Below are 17,402 nucleotides of genomic sequence, written 5' to 3' on the forward strand. Positions count from 1 at the left end.
CAGTCAGAGGTGAGTCTTACCTAGCGGCAGCCCAAAGCTATGGCTCTGCAGATGCATCATGAGAATTACTAATTTACTTGCATAAAAGACTGCCCTAGGAAGGAGAAAAAATACCTTACTGCTTGGTTGGTTGCCCATATTGCATTTCTAAGATACCCTGGTGGAGAAAAGGCACTGCATCCTTTCCTGCACACCATGTGTACCCCATGAAAAGAGCACCTGGTCACCAACTGATGGATGACCCTGCATCTCCCTCAGTAACTTGCCATCATCTTCCCAGCCACAACACTGTTTCTGCCTCTGCTCTTGTCTGAGTGCATACCCTGATGAGTCATTAGCAGAGAAATTTTGAGAAGCATTATTGCATAAATCAATAGGTCTTCAAACATATGCATTTACGTTTGAGGCATGAAATAATCTTAACAGTAAGACACATTATATTTCAATTCACCTTAATAATTATCAACCACAGCACATCAGGTGTGTTTTGAGTAATCTTATGATTTTGCACTGGGCACTGGAAATTTATTTATTTTTTTACTTATTTATTTGTTTGTTTTCTCCTGTGTTGTATATTTATATTGATTAAAATATCTGTGCTAAGAAACTCATCTCCAGTTTATATATCATGGCCATTTCTGACACCAGTAGTTCATACGATGTGAAAATTATAGTACTGAAGTAGTTCAATAAATAGAGATCTATAACTCCAGGAGCCTAGGTTTTGATTCAGGCCTCAGTGACCAGGCTTAGCCACAAATTGAAAGACTGACACTGAACCTGAATCTGAAAGCTCAGAATGCTCACACAAGTCTTGTGGTTCAAGAATATCCTCAGGTAAAATTTGACCAAAGTTAGCACATTGGCATCTGGTGGCCATCAAACTGCAATGGTGAATCTGGGTGTCTGAAAAACACTTAGAAATTCAGAAGCTCAGCTGCCTTAGAATGAACTTTAGAATTATTCCTGCTGTTTCTGGCCTTGAAAAGAAAGGGTCAGATAGTCTCCTTTCTCTTATTACTCATTTCCAACATAATTATAATACCTGTGGTTCCCAGAAACATCATGAATGTTTCCATACTGTAGTTATATATGTCAGGGAAGTGTGACAATTTTCATTTTATAAACAGAGGCTAAGGCGTAGAGGTGATACAGCCAGCCTGATAGACAGAAAGATTGTTTTGGAGTATGGAACTCAAAGATTACCTCCGAGAGAGAGAGTAACTTATGCTAATATAAAGCTGGTTTTTGTGTGTTTTTTTTTCTTGTTGTTGTTTTTGTTTGTTTGTTTTGTTTGTTTGTGTGTTTGTTTGTTTGTTTTGGTGTAAGTTTATACTAGTGCTCCAGGACAGCTTTATCAATCTTTAATAACACTGGCTTCTGAACTGTTTGCAAAGTTACAGAAGTTACAGAGATTCCGTGGAGATAACAGTCTCTGCTTACTGCTTAACTCTTGCCATTTTTTCCCTACTTCTAGCATTGCATGTAGAATAGGCCTGAAAAAGAGCCTTATTCCTCAGGAAAAAAAAAAATAAAAAAATTATATGAGCTAAGAAGACAAAGCAAAATTCTTCTCTTTAGATAAAACATTAGTTAATGTAGTTAAAATGGAAAAGCAAGAGTTTAAAAAGCTTTAATTAGACCTGAGCTATCCTCAATATTATAAATAAATTTCAATTCACCCTAGGCATTTCAAGTAAATACAGATGGCAAGGCAAAGGGAAGTGGAATTAAAAACAGTCCTCAGAAAGTATTTTTCTTGAGAATAAGCTGTAGAAGACAATTCACAGAATGAAAAACATAGGATTAGTTATGAAACATATGAAAGTATTCTTAAATATTTTAACAGTATTTGCATATCAAAAAGTATGTACAGAAAATAATATTTTTTCAAAACTCATCCTGAAGAAGAAACATGTCTTTATTACAAAGCTACAAAAAGGAAAGTTTTAGAGCAAGACAGAGCAAGACCCTTCACTGAAGAGCACAGCAAATGGACAAGAGGCTAAAGGCACCTATCCAAATTTCAGTTGGATCTAAGGCAAGAAAATCTCATGATGAGTACTATTAAGCATTGGCGCGTGTTCCCAGAAAGGCTGTGGAATCTCCCTCCTTGGAGACTGTTAAAACTCAGCTGATAAAAGCGCTGAGAAGCCTGGCTTATCTTTGAAGCTGGCCCTGCTTTGAGCTGGGAGGTGGACTAGATGAGCTCCAGAGGTCCCTCACAGCCTGGAGAACTCTGTGTTTTTGTGGCCAAATTCTGTAATAGTCAAGCAGAAGATAAGCTGTGGTAAATCTCCAGTAGAGAAACCAGATTTCAAACACTTGAACAACTTGTGGAAGAGTAATATGTGAACATGTGTTGACCATGTCATCGCAGTATATCCCATACATTCATTTTCTGTTGAGTTACGTGGCAAAAGAAAAGTAAAAAGCACACGCTTAACCCTTTGTGAAAGAGACTTCAGCTAATTATTGTCATCTGTAGTTCTGGCATCTTGAGAGATGTTAGATTATGTGAACAAATGGTTTGAGTAACAGAATATGTTCTTACTAGACAGTTTAGCTCCATAATTCAGTTAAATTCAAACACATCCAAACACTTCTAGTCCTCCTGAATTCATACACCATCAGCACGAACAAGGATTTTTGTTTTCTTCTGAAAAGCAGGGACAGGTAACATGGATGTCTTAAAAGAAGAGCCCCTGCTCCAGCATCACCCACAGCAGTGACCAAGCAGCAACTGTCGCACCGCAGCAGGTCCTTGCTCAGCCACCACTGTGGCACGGCAGTCCTGTCTTCTGCTCACAAACCATCAAAGCCTTTGTAAAGAGAGGTCCCTGCTGCAGCAAGGGTCTCTTGATGGCTTTGCAAACACTTGCCATTTGAGGCTTTTTCAGTCTCCACAGAAATGTTTCCTGTAGTAATTTCCACAGACAGGAAACACGCTCGAGAAAGAGAAGTTGGCGGTTGTTGATTACACAAAGCATGATGAGTAAAAATGCTTGCTTTTGCAATTTGTGTAATATAATTTATCAGCAAATTAGAGGACAAATGGGTGAAATGATTAGAGAAATCATTAATCACACATACAAGATATTTTACTGTGGGAAGCTCCCAGACACCTCAGCTGTGCACTTGTGTAGGATTACACAATTCTCTTGGCAAAGAGCAGCCTGTGACACACCAGTTCTGCATCATGAATTCACAGTGACTCCAGTATTCCAGGAAGGAGTGGTGACAGGGAGGATCCATGACCTAATAGCAGTGATACACTTATACTTAGTAAAATCTTTTTATTTTCCGCTAAGTATCCTTCAAAGCCATGTAATTCAAAGCCCAGGTATTTAATTAACCTCTAAACTGCCTCTCATTTGGCTGCAAAGTCATGTATGTAATGTCTTCTATCCAGTAGATAAAGATTCAAGAAATGGAAGGTCTAGCACGTATTATTGCAGTTGTTTATGGCTAATGAGCAGGGCACAGAACTCCCAATGTCCCTGACAGCTGCTTTGCAAACACAGCAAAAAGTGGTCTCTGCCTTTAGTTTTTCATTCCTTTGAGTTACCAACTCTTAGTTGGAGAGCACCAACTCTTAGTGCTCCTGTTTTGTGGAGGAAAAGCAACTTTGATTTTAAATAATTTCCTTCATTTGAGAAACGAAGTGGGGAAAGGGAACAGTTTCCCCTTATATTTGTCATCATCAAGTCAGAGACTTCTCTGTGTGATTTTTTATCTCTAAAAATATACAGCTATTAAATCATTTCACATTTTAAACACATTTTCTAACAGAAATAGAAGGGTAATGGAATTGGAAAGGAAAAAAAAGAGATTTTTTTTTTCCTAATTATTAATGATTTTTTTTTTCTAGGATATTTACATGTTAGATCCTTTTGAAGAATTACATTGCTTGTGAATAATTTATAAAGCGGATCTTAGATTAAATCCTGTTGAAATATTCATTGGAAAGAATTCAGCCAGCTCTTACAAATAGCCTTGAGCTTTATAAATTTCATTACAGTCTGTTTTGTTATCTAATCAGCAAAAGCAGTGAAGCAGATCCCATCTACATACCAGGCATGCAAAGAGAGGATATCTCAGTGATGTGATACAAAACACAAATGCAGCCTAAAAATGCATCTGCAGAATTAACTGGACAAATTTCACTACTTCTGTTTTTAAAGGAGGGGTTCTAGCTCCTGTTGCAAGTAACACTAACTTCCCTTTTAAGGTCATTCAATGTTTTCGGCAACATTCTCCCGTTCTTCAACACCACATCGATGGAAGCATGTTTCAGCAAGCTTAGATAAAGCCTGTGTTCCCTGCTTCCTGCCTTTGTTAGCTTAAAGCTAAATTGCTGTTGGCCTGTTTCCAGCCTTGACGTGATGCTGTGCACTGGCAGTGCTCTAAGAACTTGGTGTAAAAGCCAGAAAATCTGGAAGTGATGACAGACACCTGTTTAGAGGCAGCCAGATCTGATACTTGAAGTCACTGGTACCACTACCTGTTCAGAGAATGATTTCAGGCTTTAATCAAGTCGTTAATCACAATTTCACAAACTCTCTCCACGGTATATATACTTGAATGCTTTGTTGGGCAGCAAACATTTCAATTAGTGTTTCAGAATCTCTGATAAAATATTTGTATTTCAGATAGATCCTAATGTTCTTCCATATTATCTGTGTGATTAACAAACCAGAGGTTGAATATGCTGTAAAGTGAATGATTCCTTAAGGAACTGACAGGCTTGCAGGAAACCAGCAAGGGAAATGTGCATCAGCTCTAAGCTATGCATGACGTTTCCCTCTGAATTAAATAGCTGAAAGTGTGCTTGGAAGGATTTTCCTTGGGGAATTTTATGAATAAAAATGAAGGTCCTAAGCAGCTTATCTTAAAAGTAAAAGACTCTGACCTGGACAGGAAGAAATAATATTTACTTTTACTGCTTTGGATTTGACACTGTGGTGCTTATTGAATGACTTCACTGGGAATTTTATTCAGCTTTAAACTACAGGAAGAAATTTTTATAGTTAGCACCAAATGTACATGGAATGTGGAGAGGATGGGTGACGACTATTTCCTACCTCTGTGCAACATCCTTTTGAAGTTGGTCCTTTTCTCCTTTATCATTTTAAAGCTTTTCCTCTAAGAATTTACACATTTTCTCAAAGGGATAGGCCTATAGGTCTTCAAAGAGAACAAGGATATTTATTCTGTAACTGAAGTTTATCCAAATTTAAAGCCATTTTCTTGGATGCCATGATAAGGAAAGTTAGGATGCAAACACCTGCTATGAATTATATTAGCAACCACTCTTTCTGCACCCTTGATTTCATTTTGATAATAGCTGTCAAGGTTAAACCAACTCATTATCTCATTCTTACACTGCCAACAAAAATTAAAAGAATTTTAGTAGAAAGAAGATAGGATGTCATTGTGCAAAATGTGGGGGAACACATTACAGAGCAAAAATATTTTTAATTAATTTAATTAATTTAATTAAAAATTAAAAATATTTTACAAAGTAACAGACAGCTCTCTTCTAGAGGAAAAGAATAATATATATGTATATATATACAGAAAAACAAGCAAACAATAAATCAAACTGCAAAATACAATATGCAGCAAGATACAGTAAATCAAACTACATTCCACCAGTCTCTCCTTATAATGTATGTTTTAGAACTGGTATACATAGCAGCTGCAAAGTTCATCCAGGAAGAGACTATAAAGACCTTCCATATAAGTTTACTGCAACTTGTTATCCAGTAGTCCGTCCTTGAGGAATGCTTTTTGGAAAACATAAGACTTTGTACCAAAATCTTATATTAATTTCTCTAATTGTGGAATTTAAATTCTGAAGAAATGCTTTGGAAAACACTCAGTACTTTTTGCTTCACATAGCTAAGTCAACAACAGAAAAAGACGTGCTAGTTAGTCTGCTCCTGCTGCTGCAGAATGGTGTGATTGGTACAGGAACCTCACTGAGAAAGGGTTGCCTGCCTATAAGCAAAAGCCACAGCAAGGAAGCAGGACAAGACAGAATGAAATGAAACTCAGGGAACTGAGCTATTATTTGACTATTCTTCCTGTGGTACGGTGTGCCCCAAATGGTCCTGTCTACCTCAAGGTCTCGTATGTGCAACAAAAATAGGAGCAGGGATGTTAGTCTGAATCCAATAATAGGTAGACTTTGATTTATCTAGTAGGCAAAGACCACTCTCTGAATGTTACCTTAGCAGTTCTGTATGTAAGGCCATGTGACTAGGAAAGAAAAAAATCTACTTGTAGAAATTATTCTGTGTTGTGGTTTAACCCAGCAGGCAGCTAAACACCATACAGCCATTCGTTCACTTCATCCCCTTATAGTGGGATGGGGAAGAGAATCAGAAAAACGTAAAACCCTTGGTTTGGGATAAAAGTTGTTTAACAGAACAAAAAAGGAAGGGAAAGTAATAATAATTATTATTATAATTATATATATATATATACAGAACAAGTGATGCACAATGCAATTGCTCACCACCTGCTGACTGATGCAAGGCATCAAGCAGCAGCTGCCCCTCACACACCCCCAGCCAACTCCCCATGTTACTGTTCAGCGGGACACCACATGGTGTGGGACACCCCTTTGGCCAGCCTGGGCCAGCTGTCCTGGCTGTGTCCCCTCCCAGCTCCTGGGGCACCCCCAGCCTCGTCGCTGGCAGGGCAGCACAAGGAGCTAAAATATCCTTTACTTAGCATAAGTACTGCTATGCAATAACTAAAACATCTGTGTGTTATCAGTATTATTCTAAATCCAAAACAAGGTGTCATACCAGTCACTGTGAAGAAAATTATCTCAGCTGAAACCAGGACACTGCTACCAGCTTTTCCATGATGTGTAATCTTCAGGAAGAAAATGATTCAAAATTTTTTAAACCAGGCATTTTGTTCAAGTAATCGGGGACGTTCTAGTCTAATGCTGCATCTGTCTCAGTTGAAGTTTAGGGGTTTACTGCTGCAACCATATCCCCCTTTCTTCTCAAGAAGGATGCAACTTTTGGTGTTGGAAATTATGTCAGCATTGTGCAATGCTGTTCTGAGACAATTGAGTGGTTCCATTGCCAGTCTAGAAACAGTCCTCTAATTGCCCTGTGCATCTCATTATAAAATTCAGTGTTAATGCATTTGTAGAAATGATGAAAGTAAAGGTGGTGGACTCCAAAAAATTGAATATTTATTGGGAATCCTGAGAGGGGGAAAAAGGGGCTTGTTTTTACAAATGATGTAAATCCTGCTGTTAAAATGAGTCAATATAATGCAACAGCCAGGGTAATATTTATCATGCACAGTCATATAATACTCACTTCTGAACCTAACAAGGAGTACACCAGCAAATTATATAGTGACATTCCTAGACACCAGCGAGAGAAAGCATACTGAAACTTTTGCTTAGAGCGTATCACAGTGAGTATATTTTTATCTTCCAGTTTAAGACAGAGGAAAAGGAAGTACCTAGGACTCTGTGCATTCCCAGACAGCTTCTGAGTTAATACTAGCACAATGATCTGAAATTTTCATGGTTTGTGCTTCTGCGGGTGATGTACACAGTGTGTCTGCACAAAACACTATCCCTAGAAAACACCCAGTGTTTCCTGCTGTCCTCAAAAAGCATAAAACTAATGCCATGATGGCTATTAACTGATCTTTAGTCAAGCTTACCTGCTTGAGAGAGTGTGACTTTCACATTAATAGCTTTACTATTTATGTAAACAGGCAGAATTTTGCATCCCATTAGAGGTATTTGACTACAGTTTCCCAGAAACTCTGAAATATATAGCCATGTTCTTGGAACTTTAGAACAAAAAATATGAAACAAGATTTTGCAGTTACACTGAACTGGAACAGAAAACTATTTACATTTCTAAATCATACTTAGATTTCTATTATTCCTATTATTATTTCAGGCTTCCATAAGTTTCCTGCTGATAATTGCAGCAATTCCCTCCCCTTAGCATTTGGGAGGCGGTGTTTTTCAATAGCTCTTGACATACAGCCACATATTCTCATTCTTGCTACAAATACATGCTCTGGGTTTTAAATGCTTGTTAAACACAGATGGAGTAACATTGGGTGGAAGCATCCAGAACAACCTCTGCAAGCTTGAAACAAAGCATTCAGTATACAATAGGCAGTGGACAAAGTTTCCCAGAAGAATGAGCTCTACACATGATACAATGGATTTCTGTGCCTTAAAAACCACTTTTTTTTTTTTTTTTTTTTACCAGGAAGTAAGTTGTAAAAGGCTTGGTTTATTTATTAATAGAACATAAATGCTTGGATGTCCATGTGATCAACAGCATGAATTGCTCAAAGCAGATGCTTGTAAAGATTAGTCCAAATTCTCCTTTCTCTCGCATCAGTGTACACCTTCAGTGACACCTCTATTTTATGACAATTATGATGATTAATGGCTTTTATGAAAATTTTGCAGCAATGGGAGAAGAAAACCAGGATCAATATCATAGCTGGCCTTTTTATGCAGTATTATTTAAGATAGGAATTTGCTTAATGGTGGTCTCCTTTCTTGGTTTCTGTTGTCCCTTAAGTAATGTTGAAACAAGCATGAATGTTTTTGTTTTGTTTTGTTCTGTTTTTTAGGTATCTCAGCTTTTGCTGACATCGACATATTCAACCATCAAGAAAAGCTCCATAAAAAGAGTAGGCTTAATTCTTCTCTCATTTCTTTCTGTTTTTAGTGAGTCTGGAAGTCTTGATTTCGGCAGACTGACTCCTGAGTTAGTCCTGTCCCAGCCAAGTGCTGAAGTGCTTTTGCTTAACCTCAAGTATATAGGAGATCCCCTTCCTGTTCAGCAAAGCGCCTGAGCACAAATTAAAAGTTAAGCACATGATTTAGTCCCACCGGAGTCCCAGGGACTGACTCATGTGCCCAGAAGTTAACCACATGCTTGAAAGTTTGGCTGAATAAGCACAGAGCAGCTCAACCACAGCTTTAAGCCAGCATGGGGAGAAGTCTTGCATCGGCGTTTGAGGTCTGTTAGGAAGAGGCAGAGCACATTACAGCTGCTTGGCTGTCCCACTGCACCTGGCCACATTTCCACACAGATCTGGAGCGGTGGCTGGGGCCCAGGCCCACAGACACCCTTCCTCCTCAGCGCCTGCGGCTCTGCAACTGGCAAGGCCCTGGGCCATTTGCCTCCCCCAGCACATCCCACATGGCTGCACTCTGCTCCCATCTCCTTTAATGCAAGAGCTCCTGGTTGAATTTCCCTCACAGGGTGTTTTGCAGGCCCCACTCAGTCCTTCTCTTTCCCAAAAGCTTCATCTAAACCTCTCGTCTCTAAATACTACCAGTACCCACCACGGGCAGGCCCACCGCTGCCACTCCCTCAGAGGCCCCGCTGTGAAGGCAGGCCACTGCCCTACTGGGGATATAGTCCTTCCTTCCACCTTCCTGTGTGTAGTCATCCTCTTTCCTCATGGTTCCCCTCTCCCTGCTAACAGCAGGCTCCCCAAGCCCTCCGTGGTGCATTTCCTATACATCAGAGCTCAGGAAAATCAGCGTGCCCAAGCCCTGCAGCCTGCCCTGTTCCTTGGGTGTTGGTAGGACCAGGGAGTGCATCCAGCCTTCATGGGTTTGGCCAAAAGATGGTCAGAGGTCTCATCTGTCCTGACCAGCAGAGCAGAGCTTTGTGTTTGTTGTGACCATGGCTGAAAATCAAAAAGCCCAAGTGCCATCCTTCTCCTCTTCCATCTCAAGTCTTTGCCCTTGTGAGGAGTGGGAAATCCTCACACATGCACACACACAAAACCAAACCGAACCAACCAACCAGCCAAAAAAACAAAGTAACAAAAAAAAAAAAAAAAAAAAAGCTCTCTGGGTTTGAACTAATCATACTTTGGTTTTACTCAAACCATTGTAGGAAGTGCTCACTCCGATCATGCATCAGTTTCAAAGTTTTGAAATTAAACCAGTGCAAAACACCATGAATTTGTGGGTGGCTTGTGTATAGCATGCATATCTGAGCATGGTTGGGTTCAGAGTTTGGAAGAGTATTAGCTGTGGAGTGTTAAGTTTGTTAACTGTATGTGGTCAAGATTTGATGTAATCCAGAATAATAAAATTATACACAGAGCAAACTCAGTTGTTATTGCGCCACCTTATGCTTGACTGACATCCATAAATATATTAGCAAACTCTAAAATGCTATTTCTCAACTTTGTTTACAGCAGATTTTTTTTTTCCAGTTATGTTCAATTAATTAAATAGGTATATTAAGCTTTATTTTGAGCACAGCTAGACTATACACCATTGCTTCTAAGGAAAAGTACTTCAGAAAAAAGAATCATGATGATTCATACAGAAGATGTTTCTGCCTGCAACTATTTTGGCCAGCAAGAACCTTAGGTCTGTCTAGAGTGCCCTGTAGTCCTCAAGACCCCCTTGCTGGAGTATCCACATCAGTGCACCTGGGGAGCACATCTCAGATCCCTGGCAGGGGGGCACACAACTACATCCCACCCCAGTACAGGTTTGGGATGTGGCTGGGACACATCTCTAGGCACTTCTCATTGTTACAAAACAGGTAAGGAAGTAAACAATGGAGGAAAAGGGAAAATCCAGGAAAATTATAGTGATATGTAGAGCTGGGGGAAACAAAGAGCAGGAAATAAATATTGAGTATGAAGACAGGGCCCAAAAGACAAGGCTCACAACCTTATTCAGGTTGAAGAGGCACACAAGAGCTGTGTTGCAGCTGGCCTCTGAAAAGAACCACCCTTGGGAGAAAGAAACTATTTTAAACTGCCCTCGTGTTCCTGTCCTTTCCCAGTGACTCATGCTGTCCTGCTTTCAAGGTTTAATTCTGTACTAGGACATCAATTGGAAACAGCTGGAGGCCTGTCCATACCTACTGACAACATGCTCATTTTGACTCCTACAGAAACAGGGAGAGGGAGCTTGAAGGACCCCAAGCAATTCAAAAAAAAAAAAAAAAAGACATAAAATTTTAAAAATAAAATTACTGACTGCAAGGGAGTGCAAAGTGCAATGTCAGCCTTGGCACTGTGCTTGCCTATTGGGCTGGCAAAGGTGAGGGAGGGCAAATAACTTTGTTTGTAGCCACAGGGTGAGACCTTACTGCAACTGTGAATAGCCTGTTCTGGACCCTAAGAAGTAGCTAGAGCAGTATCACTTAAATAAAAATGAAGTCAGGAACTTAACACTGCAGGATTCTTTTTGCTATATTGGTCAGGGGAGAAAACGATTTAAAGTCCCATTTCCCATCATCTTTTAGAGTAGAAAGTGTTTAACCGTTAAATGCTGAATGAAATAACTTAAGCCATGTGGTTAGGTCTAGTACAGAGTGTCTGCTCTGAAATAATCTTCCACAGAAATGGTGGTATATAAAGAGTTGAAGAAAGAAAATGCCAAAGAGCAATAAAATAAATGCCCTGACTCTTATGGTACAGCTGCCTTTGCAAGCAGTCAGCCAGTGCCAGCAGTTATACTGTTGCCACTGTTAAATCATTTTCTAAATTCTGACGGTTTTTGTTATTGTAGCAAATCTGACCTCATCGTGGTCCCATGCCAGGACCAAAGAGCTGCTCTATTTACCCACTGTTGATGCAATATTTAAACTCAAAAGCTTTCCAATAGCCATTTTGGATGGAGAAGAAAAAAGCAGTTTTAGAACAGCAACTTCTGCCTGGAACATAATTTAAGGTATTAGCCATTCTGTCTCATCTAAGATGGTGAGTAAAGCCTTCTTTTTCTTTTTTCTAGAAGCCCATACTTCTGGAACAATTTTCTGTCTTTTCAGTTCAAAAAGACTTTGCAGGGGAGGAGGGATGCTTCAAAACCAGATTTAAGTCCAAATTAAAATCCTGGGTCCTAGCAAAGAGCTGTTTTAGTCACTTCTTTGTGCTTTTTTTTTTTTTTTTTTTTTATTACATATTTTAAAAGACCAAAAGAACCACTAGAACACTTTGTCTGACCTCTTGTATCACTTTGTTTGACCACAGAATTTTTGTCTGTTAAAGACATGCTTGTCTGGGGAGCATCTTCTGGGTATTTTGCTCTTGATCTGAAGATTTCAGATCACTACTTGTCTTGACAGTGACAATAATACAGCTATGGTAATCACCCTTTTCTCTCTGATCATAAAGAGGTTCAGTATCCTTCATCTGACTGCGACACCAATGGTAGCCTACTGTGAAATGGAATAAGGCTACCCACCATCTCAATGGCACAAAAAGTGCTGCCCTGCCTCTCCTATCACCTTGTGCCCTATTCTTCCCAAGCAATTAAATTCAGCAATTGAATAACAAAAAAACGAGCTAACTAACTAACAAAACCACCTCAGATTGGTTTAGTCTGACTATGGAAGGGTCAGACAAGCACCAGAACCTCAGTCTAGGAGCAGTGACGGCAAAGCAAGCCCTTCCCTTACACTTGTTGGATTGGCTCTGCTGTAGCCACAAATTGCCAGAAGTGAGGGGGAAAGGCTTTTGACCTCAAGGTTCCTTAACACACATGCAGAAAACAGTAAAATCCAAGCTAAATTCAGCTCTACAGGACTGCTGTTAGTTATATTTAAGTACATCAACTGAGTAGAAAAAAATGTGCCGTTGCATCCTGAGTGATACAGAGGGGAAATCAGGAAGGTCATAACCAATACTTAAACTAGTATCTCTCTTGAGCCCTTAATTTTCAGTACAATCCAGGATTTTAGTACCTGAGATGCTTATTTTAATTTCCTCCTCTGAAGATTATGACCAAGAAATCTGATATGGCATGGCTGTTTTTCAAAGAGAAATTCTCTGAGTGGTAAGTGTATGTCTGTTTTTTTGGCTCGGTATGAGTTTGCTGTAGTGGTTGATGAGTTTCAGCCACATCATTTCCTTGAGTCTTTGGTATACTGGAAATACACCACACTTCAGGGTAAACGTGATAAATTATATATCATCACGCTTTTTGTGTGTTCACAGCTTACTATATGTATGATGCGTGGTGGCTTTCATTAAAAGGTTGCATCCGAGCAGCAGGGCAGCAGGGCTGCAATTGCCCTTTTTGGCTTCTCTTTGTGAAGTCAGATAAACCCATGGGGAGGAAACTGTGACGGCTCTGAGACCTGAGGGTTCAGCAGGGGGATGGAGAGCTGAGGGAGGCCACGACACATTACAGCAGTTACAGAGCCCTGTCTGTGGCAAAGAACAAGCTGCAGCCAAGCCTCAGAGGTGCTGAAAGAACAAACAGATGTCCTCAAGAGCTAGCAAAGACTCTGTACTCTTTATTACAAAGCCATCAGGCTGCTGGAAGTTGTTAGAGTGAGAGCAGAAACAAAAAAGTATGGACACTGCAGCGTTACTATGGGTGGAAAGAAACATGGTGTTTGGGATGCTTGGTTTTGGCTACTCATCGTGTTTTTAAAGTTTGTCCTTACACAGTTTTAAAAACTTTCAATAGTTTTAAAAAATATTTTAATAGGCAATTTTTAGTGCTTCCGGAAGCATGCTGAGTCCATATTTGTGTAATTAAATTTAAGCATTGACTTTGCAATAACTTCATATGACACTCTTTGGCTCTTTGATGGGCTTTATTTTAAGTAGTAAAACTTGCAAGTCAGAGAGCAACAAGACACTCTTTTTGAGGCTGATGTGCTTCCAAAAACTAGAAAGAAGGTGGTAAAGAGAATCAGAAGAGCTATGCCCTAGCGTGTCTATCCCTACCCCCAAACCAGGTCCCACGTGTGCTCTCCAGTCCATTTGATTCTCTCTCTTGCTTGACCCAGGCCCTTAGTCCCCAGATCCTCCAGGTTTCCACTCTGCAACTTCTCCCAATCCAGAAGTTGTACCACTTGTATCACTTGCCCTCCAAACTTTCTTCCAAACCCTGTCCCAGTTTAAGTCTGCCCCAGCTCCTAGCCTGGTAGAGGCTCTTGTGCTCCACCACCGCTGTCCACCAATATACCCCTCGCCCTCTGATAATGTCCCCCATTGCCAGGTTCTCCAGGGACCTGAGCCTCTACCAGCTCAAAGCTGAGCTGCTCTGACAGTCTGTGCCCAGAAGAGACTCTGGAAACCAAAGCTAGGGTACAGGCAGATAGAAAGTGAAGTGCTTATTTTACTCATGTGAAATATAGAAAGCAGACTCCCTTTTAAGTTTAAGCTCTGAGAATTCCTAAGGATATTTTCATCCTTTCTTCTTTGCTTCTGCTTGAGCTAGACCACTTCACAAAAGGAACAATCTTCCTGCATCGATGCATGTACTGAGCACTCTGCCAACCCTCTATCTTCTAGCTTGGCACATTTTTCCTTCTGTGCAAATTCCAGTAAATGTTTTTGTTAAACAGAGAGGAAAATGTTTGATAGATGCCATGAAAAACACTTTCTCTCTCTTAGCCAAACCACAATAACTTTTTAAAATGAATTAAATTTCCATAATGCATCAGAGAGACTGTGATCAATAAAATTGAGTGGAAAATAATTTTTTTTTTGACATGGAATTACAAAAAGAGCAAGAATGAATGTAATCTATATCTGATAATTAGCACAAGACTTAACACACACTCACACTACATCACAAAATCTCTGAAGCTGAAACTGAGATATCTGAATCACAAATGGTGTGTGAACCTAATGAAAGTATAAGGTATATCTGATAATTCAGTTATTTTATCACAGGGAGGTGGTTGTTGTTATTATTATTATTATTGTGACTGTTACTGTTACTGTTATAATATTTTGGAAATTCATTTTTATCTGATCAGATCATCCTGTTATTCAAATCAAGCTTATATTATCACTGTAATCTTGTTATAAGTTAATGACCATGTAGCTTGTATTGATTTTTTTAAGAGCAAAAATATACAACAAATGCTCAAGTTCCTTCTGCTGAAGTTACCCTGCTAACTCTAGAAAGACCCAAGCAGGTTATTATATTTGCTCCTAGTAAGGAGCAGAAATAAAAAACAAAATATTTTCAAAATATTTTTAAATTCCATGCCCACTGATTTGCAGAATAAATCTAAATTCCCTACTCTTTTCTGGGAATATTGGCGTAGCAAAGAAATGAGCAAAAAATCAGCAGAAATAATGTTTCAGGCTGGAAAATAATTAATTAATTAAATAAAAGGTCTAAAATGCTCACATGACAAACTTTTCAAGGCTACTATGTTACCCAGTCTTTGCAGTGACTTTGTTTCTTATTTTGTTGTTGTTTTTCATAAATATATGAAATACATTTATAACAACATATAAATTCTTCTGAAATTTTCCTTCCTTTGCAGATTGGTGATCATCTGCAAATATGCTTGTATTTTTCAGCATCCAGAAAACGTGTGCATTTGCCACCTGCATTTGCAAAGCCTAAGTCCTTCATCAGTGTAAGTAATGACACCTCTGCAGAACTGCCTATCCCAAAATCACAGAATCACAGAATCGAAGGGGTTGGAAGGGACCTCGAAAGATCATCGGGTCCAACCCCCCTGCCAAAGCAGGTTCCTTAGAGCAGGATGCCAAATCAGTGTGCAGCCGGACACCACCACTACCTGCTCTGTTTCCTTTTGCTATTTTTCCATTCTGTTTCTAACTGATGCAACTGCTAACCTGCTACTGAGTGACATTCTACAATCATAACCTTTCCCAAGCATTTCATCTAGGTTGAAATTTTGTTAGTGGGTGTGTAGCACCCATGAAAAAAAAAAAAGCTCCAGGGATCTTCTTCCTCAGTTCCCTCTAGTGCGTCAGCAGGACAGCAGATTATAGAGATGAAGCCAGTAATAGTTATTTTCTAATTCTTAGTCCTAAAAACCTCTGCACAGCAGAACTTTGCTCTGTCTCAAAACGCTTTGTCTCTCCTCAGGGCTTTTAACACCCCAAGCCTTTCTGGTTTGCTTCAGATCCTTTCCTCCATCAGGTAATCTTGCCTGGACTCCTAGCAGCTCCGGTGCTCCTTCAGTGAAATCCTGGCTCAGCTAAAACCAATGATGTAAGTTCTCTGGCCTTCAGGAAAGTCAGGGTTTCATCTCTCATTCTTGCAAACTTTTTTCACTCTACCCCTTCATTCTTATTCTTCATTTCATTTCCTCTTGAAATTTCATAAGCCTCGTTCTTCATTGCTGGTTCACAGACATTTGCCTCAATTTCTCCATTTCCTTTGTTTTCTTTGCTCTTCAGAGGCTCCACGTCTCTGAAGCTCTGAAAAACAAAACAAAAAAAATGTTGTCCATGTCCTGTTTAAAACACTATCAACGGAGCCCATTTATAGGCTCAGTACATATAGAGCCAAGTCTCATTGCAAAAGTGAATGTTTGCTCACCTTCCAGGACTAGCTGTCTGTTACTTTATAACACCATACAGCTTCCATTTTCACATCCTTGCCTGACTATTTTATTGGGTTTTAGGCCATTTCCAAAATACTGTTGCTTACAAATGCAAACAATTCTTGGCATTTTCTTTCCTGAATGCAAACTAAACTTCTGATATCCAGACCCACGCACATTTTTAGTTTATGATGCCCAAATGATGCAATAGGCACAGTCTCAAAGAATGACCTTTTGCTTTGCTGGAAGGATGCCTAAGCCTCCTCCTCTTCATGGTTCTCTGTTTAGAGGTGGTTAAAGTGCCATGGTTTTGAGGGTGTTATTTTGTGAATTGTTTTGACTGCCAGTCCACTGCATGATAACCACATGTCCTTAGTGATTGCTCCTTGGATAAAGCAAATTAGACTGAAGGTCTTTCAAGCAGGAGCTTACAGTTATGTGTAAAAGCAAGCAAGGAGAAAGCAAAGAGTAATACTGCAAGCCCGAATGGTGACCTGCTGTATTCTTATGTGAAAGGGAGGAGGTTTGGGAAAGATTGATTCAATCAATCAGCTAGTGGGTAAATAGTTACTTCTATAGATGCAGAAAGGATGTTTATTAATGAAGATCACTGTACTTAGAACACACTTGTTTTATCTTTAAAACCATCAAGCTGTGAGCTTGCAGCACTGCTCCTCCTGTTTACCCTACAGACTTGGAATTTTCCCTTGGGAGAAGCCTTCACACCACAGCAAGATCCAGAACTTTCTTTGAAATGCTTCCAAAAAGTATCTCTCTGTCCTATCCATATTCTGACTCTTTGAGAATTCAAAATCACTGCTCCTGTGGATAAGGAGCTTGTAGGTGCTGTTTGAAACTTGAGTTTCAATTCCTGACTCAGACAGCAGTTGGCTTAAAATAAATGGCAGTTCTGTGAACGTGTGTTTTCTGGTTAGGAAAATATCACCTCCTTCCCTGCAGGGATCAGAATAAAAGAGTTTTCTCTCCCTTTCTCTCTGCCCTTTCCCACCAATATTCATGTTCTTGAGGAAATTTCCTGTTTAATTTAGTTTACACTTGCTGCTTTTTCAGAGT

General features: G+C 39.6%; 1 long non-coding RNA gene across 2 annotated transcripts in view; it reads left to right on the forward strand.

Annotated features, from left to right (window-relative positions):
* The first annotated feature begins 11,467 nt into the window (after window positions 1-11,467).
* The window catches only part of LOC310889972, a 32,497-nt gene continuing 26,562 nt past the window's right edge, over window positions 11,468-17,402 (forward strand). The window contains exons 1-3 of one of the 2 annotated variants that reach the window (XR_014576950.1): window positions 11,468-11,757; window positions 12,774-12,832; window positions 15,331-15,389. This is a non-coding gene — a long non-coding RNA (uncharacterized lncRNA). The remainder of the gene's footprint in view (window positions 11,758-12,773; window positions 12,833-15,330; window positions 15,390-17,402) is intronic. The other variant, XR_014576951.1, reaches the window with a different exon arrangement.

This window comes from Anser anser (genome assembly GCF_964211835.1).
Source record: "Anser anser genome assembly, chromosome: Z".
In the NCBI taxonomy this organism is placed as follows: Eukaryota; Metazoa; Chordata; class Aves; order Anseriformes; family Anatidae; genus Anser; species Anser anser.